Here is a 10,478-nt window from a genome sequence, read left to right as displayed (position 1 = left end):
ATTAAAATTTTATTGACAGGCCCATGGTATTCCTACACAGACTTAGGCCCTGGGGACACAACAATGGAAGAGTAATCACTGTCTACCCTCATAGACATGACACACTGGCACATTTCTAATGCAAAAGCGTTGGGGGTTCTCACTCTGTCCTAACAAGGGGTCTCATTCCCTTCATGAACCTAAGTCATAACCTCCTTTCTCCCTCCTGGGTAGACCACTCTCAGTCACTGAGATTGCTCTGGGGCTTCTGACAGCCTGCTGTCAAACAAAGCCACTCTCCCAGAGCACAAGTACTGGGAACTCAGGACCCTGCTGTCATCCACAGGACCTGGGCAGACTCTTCTCCTCCTGCCTCCAGGGCACATGTCATGGGCTGGATGGTGAGTGGAGAGGTTGGACATAGAGAGTCCGTGTTGCAGTAGAAACAGCCCAGGCTCTAAGATTCAGAGCTGGGTTTAAATTCAGGCTCCGGGGACTCCAAGACTGTGTGGTTCAGGAAGAATCTTAATCTCTGGAAGCCTCCAGTCGCCACAGACAGGGTGGCCAGAGGGTCAGTGGTCATAGAGCAGGTGCTCAAGTCTTGTTTTGTTCCCAGGCCCACAACTGCAGCGTTTCTGAGCACGGATATGACTGTCACAGCCTGGGAGACCAACCTCACAACAACCAATGGAAGTGATCAGGCCTTTCATCTACATTATACAGAGAACATAATCCTTTCATACTGACAGTCATGGCGGCCCTGGTGGGGCTGGCAGGGAACGCAGTGGTGCTCTGGCTCCTGGGCTTCCGCATGCACAGGAACGCCTTCTCTGTCTACATCCTCAACCTGGCAGGGGCCGACTTCCTCTTCCTCTGCTGCCGGTTTATACATCTGCTAGCTTTACTTTTCAACTTTGGTTTTTTCCGTAGGGTAATGAACAGATTTGTCTTCCCTGTGTCAATCTTTGCCTACATCTCAGGCCTGAGCTTTCTCAGCGCCATCAGCACGGAGCGCTGCATGTCTGTCTTGTGGCCCATCTGGTACCGCCGCCGCCGCCCCAGACACCTGTCTGCTGTCATTTGTGCCCTGCTCTGGGCCCTATCCCTGCTGCTGAGCATGCTGGGTAAAAGGTCCTCCATCCTCCAGTTGAATTTTTTAAACCCTTATGTGTATCATGTATTTGATTTCATCACTGTGTCCTGGCTGATTTTGTTATTTGTGCTTCTCTCTGGGTCCAGCCTGGCCCTGATAATCAGACTGCTGTGTGGCTCCCACCGGGTGGCGCCAACCAGGCTCTATGTGACCCTCATGTTCACAGTGCTGGTCTTCCTCCTCTGCGGCCTGCCCTACGGCATCCACTGGCTCCTCTTATTCTGGTTTGAAAAATATTTAGATGCCTTCCTTCATCTTTACGAATTTGTAGTTCCATGTCCTGTGTCAACAGCTGTGCCAACCCCATCATTTACTTCTTCGTTGGTTCCTTCAAGCAGCTATGGTGGAAGCGGAGACACACCTTGAGGCTGGTCCTCCAGAAGGCTCTGGAGGACACTCCTGATGTGGATGAACTTGGAGAAAACCTTCCTGGGGAAACCCTGTACATGTCGGGAAGCAGTCTGGGGCCGTGATGAGAGCCTCTGTCCTGGTCAGTCGGAAGTAACTTCCAGACTCAATATTGCCCTGCCAGTAGGTCCAGGGGTTCCCAACGGTGTGGATGGAGTTGGCAAAGAAGTAATGACACGGAGGCAGCATTCAGTTGATCAGCAGCCTAGCCAGGTTCTCTCTTTATTGTCCTGTTACATCTGTATTTATACCATTTGATTTTAATCCTATCCATTCTATTCCAAAGGTTAGGGCATTTGTTGTCTCCATTCCAAGGTCACTACTCTATTGTTCTGTTAGGTATCAAGTTTTCTCTCAGACTCAGCCCCAAAATACTTCAGTGATTCCCCAAGCTATTCAAATAGGTTCTTTTTTAACCTGGCTGTTCTAGTTTTTCTCAGAGAAAGCATTAGTCTGAAAGTTATACCTCTCCATCGTCCTTGGCATTACCAATAAATTTCTCATGTGATCTGAATTTCTTTTTTTTTAATGCTTTTTCTTCTCAATCTTCATTGCAACAGAAAGAATCCCTGTCCAAATCAGACAAATCCAGGTTTGAAGTCCTGGTTCTACAGCTCTCCTTTCCAAGCCTCAGTTAATTAATCTGTAAAATGCGGTTGAAATCATCTCCCCATAGGAGCATAGTGGGGAATAAATAAGAAAACGGATGAAAGGGACTCAACCAGGTGCCAAATATGATTAAATATTTCATAAAAATTAGCTGTTAATATCGTGAAGCCTCTAATACAGTATATTATTGGCTTGGAGGCAATATATAATAAGTAAAAAAAAAAAAAAAGAATCCCTGTCCAAATTCATAAACTGTTGTTCAGAATTTTTTTCTACCTGACTGAGTAGAAAAAGAAGATTCCTTATTTTTCTTTCAGACTGCATGCCCTATAGATTCATGTTTAGTGCTGTGATCGGGGGCATTCTATAGATAAAAAGCTTAAATAAATGAGTTGGCCTACCTCTAATCTCATTGGGTTCTCTGGGTTTAGGGAAAATATTCTTAGAGTCTCTACTGCATAAGCACAGTCCAGGAAATTGGGCTTGTGAAAGACCTCCAGTGGCATTTGTCTACAGCATGGTGACAAGTTGGCTTTGGGTTGTAGTAAAGAAAACCATGGCCTTTACCTTTGAGAAATGATGAGTGGTCATAGTTCTCACCTTGACCAGGGTAGAGTGTAGCACTATGTCCCACCAATTCCAATGTGGCCATTGTAACCTCAAGGTCAATTTTAAAATAAAAATTATCTAGGAGAACAATTATTAGTAGCATGCAGATAGTAGTTTTGGAATACTCTGTAAGCCTCAAGATTTTGTACAGATTATTCTGGCTGTGAATTATAGTCAGTTTCATGGCCAGTCCATGAGTTAGAAACATCTGATCCTGCCCTACTCATGTCATTGTATTGGTAGAAACTTAGGTTCATTACAGAATTCTGGACTATTCTCTGACACTGGTTACTCATTCCTCAGAGAACTCAGGCAGACCTGGAGGGTCCGCTATGACAAGGTGACAACAGACAGGGCTGTCTGTTCACAGACAGTGAGGCTGCCCCATATATTTACACTCAGAGAGAGGAATTCAAAAATGACTGCTGACTGCTCTGGAGACACTACAGGTAGCTGTGAAAATGATACTAACTACAGTTTTCCACTTTTCGAACCAAATATATCCATCAGAACTAGGCTTCCCGACGTTTGATCCAATGCTCTTTCCAGTTCATCACTTTCTGATTCTGTGTCCTACAAGCACCCCCTTCATTTCCAGATGCTGTACTAGGCTTGGCTATAGGTAAGGGGTCCCTCAGCTGGATGACAGGGTGGTGGAAGAAGGTAGGAAGATAGTGCATGTAGTCTGTGCACCAGGCTGAGGGCTTTGATGTGATGCCACCAACTTACACTGAGGGTGCTTAAGAGATTCAGCCCTGTGAGTCTTATTTCAAATGTACAGCTTTGAGGAACCCTGTAGGAAAATTTCACCTCATTTTTTGAACCAAAGACTGTTGGGTTTCACCTGGGAAACTGGTTATTTTTATGTCAGTGGCATTCCTCTTCTTCTTGGCTGCAAGAAAACTTAGAGCTTCTGGATGCTCAAGCCCAGCCATTGCAGCCACAATGAACACATGTGGCCCCAACCTTCCTCTATAGATCACTTATAACATTGTCCCAGAATGTCTGGCTTGTATGTCTCCCTCTTCCACCACACTGTGAGGTCTTGAGGAACAGATAGCATGCCTTTGAAACCCTAGCGATAGTCTTGGCCTGCAATTTAGAAGATGCTAAGTAACAATTTTTCTCAAGCAGCTCCTGCCTGATAATCATGATGTCTTCTTGAAAAGACTGGCTGAAGGAAAAAAAGGAAAAAGAAAAGACTGACTCTGTCACAGGTCTCACCAAAGCTCCTGCAGGCATCTCCCACCCAAGGTAACAGAAAGTGTTCTCTGGAATCGGTCAATAGGAGGAAGGCGCTCACCTTTCATCGCAGGTCTCATCGCTGCCTCCAGGGATAAGAATGGAAGGGAGGGAAGAGTCTGCTCAAGAGCTGCCTCCTTTCCAAAGCCAGTGATGGCTTTTCCTGTGACTTCATATTGGGTGGGTCATGCAGGACATAGAAATTTCCTTCAGCAAGAGAGGAAGGATATGAAAGTCCCTCATGGCACTTTTTGGGAGCTGTCATCCACAACTGTCTATTTATGCATTGCTTCAACAAACATCATTACAACATATGTGACCAAGCACTGTACTTCTATATAGAGCAAAAACTTTTTCAAAAATATTTTCTCAGTAGACTGTGTAACCACCCCTTTCCATTCCACCTAGAAAAGGTACTGATTTACATCCAATAAATGCTGAGCCCTCAAGGTTACTCACTGATTCCCTAGTGCACATGGACCTCAGAGCCCTGAGTTATCTGCTTCACAAGAAATATTTCCAATACTGCTTATGCTATTGGGCTTATTCATGTACTTACCTCATTTATCAAAATACAATATAAATCAATGAAAAATGATTATGAAAGGAGAGTTATAGTTCCAATTAAAAGTAATATGAGTGTTCAATTAAAGGAAGTCTCAGAAATATAGTTATTGAAATGGGCAAAAATCTAACAACTATTCTAGATAGAAAACATTTAACATTATTGAGAAATATCCTCATGCAGCATGAAATACATATGATTTTATGACCTCCACTTACTACATATAAACTGCAAATCATAGGCAAGGCTTGATGGATGAGCTTTCTGCAAGCAAGACAGAGCACAATTTTATATGCTGACCCACACTCCAAGGAAATTCCTTCCCTCTCTTTCATTTTTGGTGAATGAATTCAAGGTAACAGTTTAATATGTATATTACAAATATATACTTCTTTTTAATTGTCTTTTAACAGATCTTTACAGTGAACCTATCCACATGTAGTCTTGAATATATCAAGCATGCATTTTATAGCAAAGTCACTTAATTATTCTCCTGTTATTTCTATAAATAATAACTGAGCTTCTCCTATGCTCCATCCTCTGTGCCAGGATTTAGAGATTCAAAGACAGCATCCCCTCAAGCTGTAGAAGGAAGCAGTCCAGTGCAGCACACACTGTCATACAATATGGTACATGCCATCATAGGGTTATGTTTGGGGGTCAGAGGAGAAGTCATCTAAAAATTCTAAGTTCTCTTGCCTCCATCCTGAAGAGCCCAATACCAGCCCAGGAGACACATGACAGTATAGATCCAGGTGGCTCCTCCTGATGGACAACATCCTCAGCAAAAGCTTTACCATTTATGCAATAGCTAGAGTCACCACGCCAAATCTGCCAACAGCCCCCAGTCTACGCTCTGACATCCACCAATACACAATTCATGAAGACATTTTTCAAGGAGAGTGCCTGCAGGTGCTTAGGTCACAGGCCTTGCTCCACTACCTATTCCTGAACCTGTTGGTCCAGCAAAGGAAGCCCTGTATTCACCCAGCCACTTTAGCAACCAGAGACCCTGGAATAGGCAGAAATGCAGAACCTGTGTGTGCTAGATTTGGAGCACTGGACCTGGAGTTTAGGAACCTAGATTTTCATGATGACTCCATCAGAAACTTGGGTAACAAGTCCAGTCTAGGCAATCCAAGCAAATAGTGCGATTATGAGGTTGCCTCAGTCTGAATCGCATGCCATTTGTGCTCAGGTATCAGTTTTCAAATACGAACGTAGGCTTTGACTTTACCAGAGATGTGGACTGGAGGTAACTTCTGTTGCAAGTCAGGCTGGAAGTAAATGACATAGAGACTAAAACAAAACAAAACAAAACAAAACCATGCCAGTTTGGAACAGTAGATGGAGTGTTGGCCCACAGGCTGAAGGGTCCCGGTTTGATTCTGGTCAAGGACATATACCTTGACTGCAGTTTATGGACCGGGTTAGGGTGTCTGCAGACATCAGTGTTCCTCTCTCTCTCTCTCTCTCTTTTTCTCTGCCTCCTTTCCACTCTATCTAAAAATCAATGGGAAAATATCCTAAGGTGAGGATTAAAAATAAATAAATAAAAATAAAAACCTGGCGTGGGCCAACTTCCTCTTCCTCTGCTGCCAGATTATACTTTCCCTATGTTCAATATTCAACTTCGGTTTGGTCCCCAGTGAATTCTACATATTTATCATCTCTGTGTCAGTGTTTGCCTACATCTCAGGCTTGAGCTTTCTCAACGCCATCAGCACAGAGCGCTGCCTGTCTGTCCTGTGGCCCATCTGGTATCGCTGCCGCCGCCCCAGACACCTGTCAATTGTCATGTGTGCCCTGCTGTGGTCCCTATCCCTGCTATTGAGCATCCTGGATAAAAATTTCTCTTGGATTCTGTTGGATATTTTAAGCCCTTCCATGCGTAGGGTATTTGACATCATCGCTGTGTCATGGCTGATTTTGTTATTTGTGCTTCTCTCTGGGTCCAGCCTGGCCCTGATGACCAGACTGCTGTGTGGTTCCCACCGGGTGCCGCCCACCAGGCTCTATGTGACCCTCGTGCTCACGGTGCTGGTCTTCCTCCTCTGCAGCCTGCCCTTCGACATCACCTTTCATGTCCTATTCTGGATTTCAAATGACAATAATGCCTTCTTTCATCTTTCCATGATGGTAGTACTTCCGTCCTGTGTCAACAGCTGTGCCAACCCCATCATTTACTTCTTTGTTGGCTCCTTCAGGCAGCAATGGTGGAAGCGGTGGTGGAAGTGTCCTCCAGAGGGCTCTGCAGGACACTCCTAAGGTGGATGAACCTGAAGAAAGCCTTCATAGGGAAACCCTGGACATGTTGGGAAGCAGTCTGGGGCAGGGATGAGAGCCTCTGTCCTGATCAGTCTGGAGTAACTTTGAGACTCACTACTGCCCTGCCAGGCTTGGAAAATATCTAGTCTTCTCTCAGCCTCAGCCTCAGAATGTGTCAGTGATTCCCAAATCTCTTCAAATAGGTTGTTTTTAACCTGGCTGTTCTAGCTTTTCTCAGAGAAAGCATTAGTCTGAACATCATGCCTCTCCATCGTTCTTGACATTACCAATAAATTTCTCATGTGATCTGAATTTCTTCTTTTTAATGCTTTTTCTTTACAATCTTAATTGCAACAGGAAGAATCCCTGTCCAAATTAGACAAATCCAGGTCCGAAGTCCTGGTTCTGCAGCTCTCCTCTCCAAGCCTCAGTTAATTCATCTGCAAAATGTGGTGAGATCATCTGCTCATAGGATCATAGTAGGGAATAAATAAGAAAATGGATGAAAAGCACTCAGCCAGGTCCCAAATATGACTAAATATTTCATAAAAATCAGCGGTTAATACATGTGATGCCTCTAATATATTATTGACTTCTGAGGTAATATTTAAGAAGTTAAAAAAAAAAGAACCCCTGTCCAAAACCATAAAGAGTCATTCAGAAATTTTTCTACCTGATGGAATAGAAAAAGAAGATTTCCTGTTTCTCTCAGACTATATGCCCTTTAGATTCATGCTTAGTGCTGTGGTTGGGGGCATTCTACAGGGTAAAAGCTTGAATAAATGAGTTGACCTACCTCTAATCTCATTGGGTTGTCTGGGTTTAGGGAAAATAACATCCTTAGATAAGCACAGTCCAGGAAATTGGGCCTGTGAAAGGCCCTCTGGTAGCATTTGTCCACAGACAAAACTTCTCTGCCTGGATCTGGCACAGTATAGGCCAGTGATGGCAAACCTTTTGAGCTCGGTGTGTCAGCATTTTGAAAAACCCTAACTTAACTCTGGTGCTGTGTCACATATAGAAAATTTTTGATATTTGCAACCATACTAAAACAAAGATTTATATTTTTGATATTTATTTTATACTAGAGGCCTGTTGCATGAAAAGATTCATGCAATAGGCCTTCACTTCCCCTGGCTGCTGGCACCGGTTTTCCTCCAGCACCCGGGACTCAGGCCTTCGCTCCAGCCGGAGCCGACTTCAGTCTTCACTCCACTGCTTCGCGCCTATGTATGAAAATTAACCGCCAATAAAGATGGCGGTTAATTTGCATATCTTGCTGATTCGCCAATGGGAGGCATAGCGAAGGTACGGTCAATTACCATGTTTGTCTATTATTAGATAGGATATTTAAATGGCATTTAAGAAAGAGAAACCAACCAAAAAAAATGAGTTCACATGTCACCTCTGACACGCGTGTCATAGGTTTGCCATCACTGGTATAGGCACACAGTAGAGTTAGCAAAACACAGAAATGAGTGAATAAGTTTCTCTCATTGTTTCAAATGCTTCATAGTTAACTTTTTGAGGAAATGCCATGTAACTCAATTTGGCTGTGGCATGGGCACATGAAAGAAAGTCATAGGAGCTAAAGCTGAAAACACTGGTTGTCCCAACACCATGTGAAAGAAATCTAGCTAACAAATGTCCTGGGGAAAGAGCGGTGAAAAATAGTGCCTGTGGTGTTCTAAATTCTTTATCTGTTAAAAGGAAACACAGTTTACACAGATGTTGATATCAATAAGTCTAAACTAGAAAGGAGGTTTCATTACACAAAGCTATAAAGTAAGTTGTAAAAGAGTTAAAATAGGAAATGTAAACATTGGTTTTTATTGGTGATTGAGATTAGGAGAGTCTTTATATTGTTATTTTATATACCCTTGTGTCCTCTGAAATAAACTAGTGTCCATATATTACTCCTGGGAGTACATGGAAACAGATTAGATGAGCCAGGCCAGGAAGGGCACTGAATGTCAAGCAAACTCTTCTTTAGATATTCGAGCTTACATTGCCTGTTGGGTGGGCTTCCTGCACACACCCTCAGTGGGCAGTGACAAGCTCCAGTTCAAACATTCCTCACTAGAGGGGGACCACATGGGGTAAGATGGAGTGAGGAAGAGATAAGTCATTGCACTCAGGGAAAATGAGAAGCATCTAATGAGGCCCTTGTCTCACATCTCCAGATTCTCATTTGCCAGTGCTCCTTGTGCAGGAAGTCACAGTGGCTGCCCAGCATCTTGATAAGCCTCTCTTGGACACCAGGTTCCACTCCTGCTCCTGCAGACACCTCCGATCCGGGGGTAGGAGAGCATTCTCTGGTGTTTGTCACTCCTTGGAAAGCTCCTTTTCTACTCCCCACCTTCAACTAGAAAATGTAGCTCAGGTAAGAATTGGCTCAGCACTATCTTCTTTCAAAGGCAGTTTTGTTTTCTCCCTCTTAGTCTACATGGTCACGAATGCATCTTGGGGTGGAGCATGCAAGGAGCCATGGGCACCCATGAAGGAGAGTCCAGAGACATGAAGCTTCTTCAGGGAAGCTGTGGGTGCTGGTAGCTTAGGCTGTGAGAGACCCAGGTCCATTCTAATTCACATACGTTGCTTTCAAACATGAATTGTTGTTAATAACTCAGCTTGCACACATTAGCTTACTGTTCCATGGATTTGTTTGTTTGTTTATGTTTGTATCTTTCTTATTCCAGCATAAGACACATGATACAAACTAATGAGTAATTGAAGAGAGTTTAATAAACGGTCTATGTACAAAGGGGTGAGCAGGAGTAAGTGAAATTGATGAAGATGGAGAAGCCCCTAAAGATAAGTCATAATAGGGAGCTACTGCTGAAGGGTAAAGGGAAAGATAAGTTACCAGAACACAGGGAGGGCTATGGCTGTAGTGGTGGTTGTCATTTTGACCATAAGAAAGGCAACAGACAGGGGCTATGTCCTTAGGCAGAGTAACACCATCGTGGCCAACTCACAGCCTGACATCAGAGTTGAAACCTGCCCTCCTCTTGCCCTCCAATGACCTGCCAGTGTCTCCTTCCTGAGAGCAACCAGGAGACAGAGGAAAATGGGTCCAGTGGTGAGGGAAAGAGATCTGTCTCCCAGGATGCAGAGGAGGGTAAAGAAGCTGGAAATGAGATTTGATGTCAAATGAAGAAAACTCATCTCTTCTTATTGTCTCCCAATAGTTGGTTTTCCTGGTCTCTCTCTCTCTCTCTTTCTCTCTCTCTCTCTCTCTCTCTCTCTCTCTCTCTCTCTCTCTCTCTATGTTTGGGATCAATAAGATCAATTTCTCATTGTATCTCCTCAGTTTTTTTGTTTGACTCTGTGCACCTCTCTTTTGGGTGTCACTTTTTGGAATAATCTCTCACTATCATCAAAAATGCCTTGATAATAAAATGTAGTTTGTTTGGTTTGTGTTTTTTAAAGTGGGAGTACACTGCTAATGATAAGTATTTTATATTTATTATTTTGGCTGCTCTAGGAAGAACTCCATTATAAGAGTGAATTAAACTGTGTCCCACTAGACACACCACTGTTCAGGAGAAAAGTATTTCCTGTACACATAGAGATGACACACTTGGTCATTTCCAGCACAAGAGAACGACAGGTCATACTCATACCCCTTATAGCAAGAGATTG

The 10,478-nt window shown here is 43.6% G+C and overlaps 2 pseudogenes; both read left to right on the top strand.

The window, feature by feature from the left end:
- The first annotated feature begins 553 nt into the window (after window positions 1-553).
- Window positions 554-1,605, top strand: LOC102432095 (annotated as a pseudogene).
- A 4,141-nt stretch (window positions 1,606-5,746) lies between these two features.
- Window positions 5,747-6,906, top strand: LOC102431778 (annotated as a pseudogene).
- The last annotated feature ends 3,572 nt before the right edge of the window (window positions 6,907-10,478 follow it).

This window comes from Myotis lucifugus, unplaced genomic scaffold (genome assembly GCF_000147115.1).
Source record: "Myotis lucifugus unplaced genomic scaffold, Myoluc2.0 scaffold_4607, whole genome shotgun sequence".
NCBI classification, from domain to species: Eukaryota; Metazoa; Chordata; class Mammalia; order Chiroptera; family Vespertilionidae; genus Myotis; species Myotis lucifugus.
The sequence above is the reverse complement of the archived record's forward strand: the minus strand, read 5'-3'. Positions and strand labels throughout refer to the sequence as shown.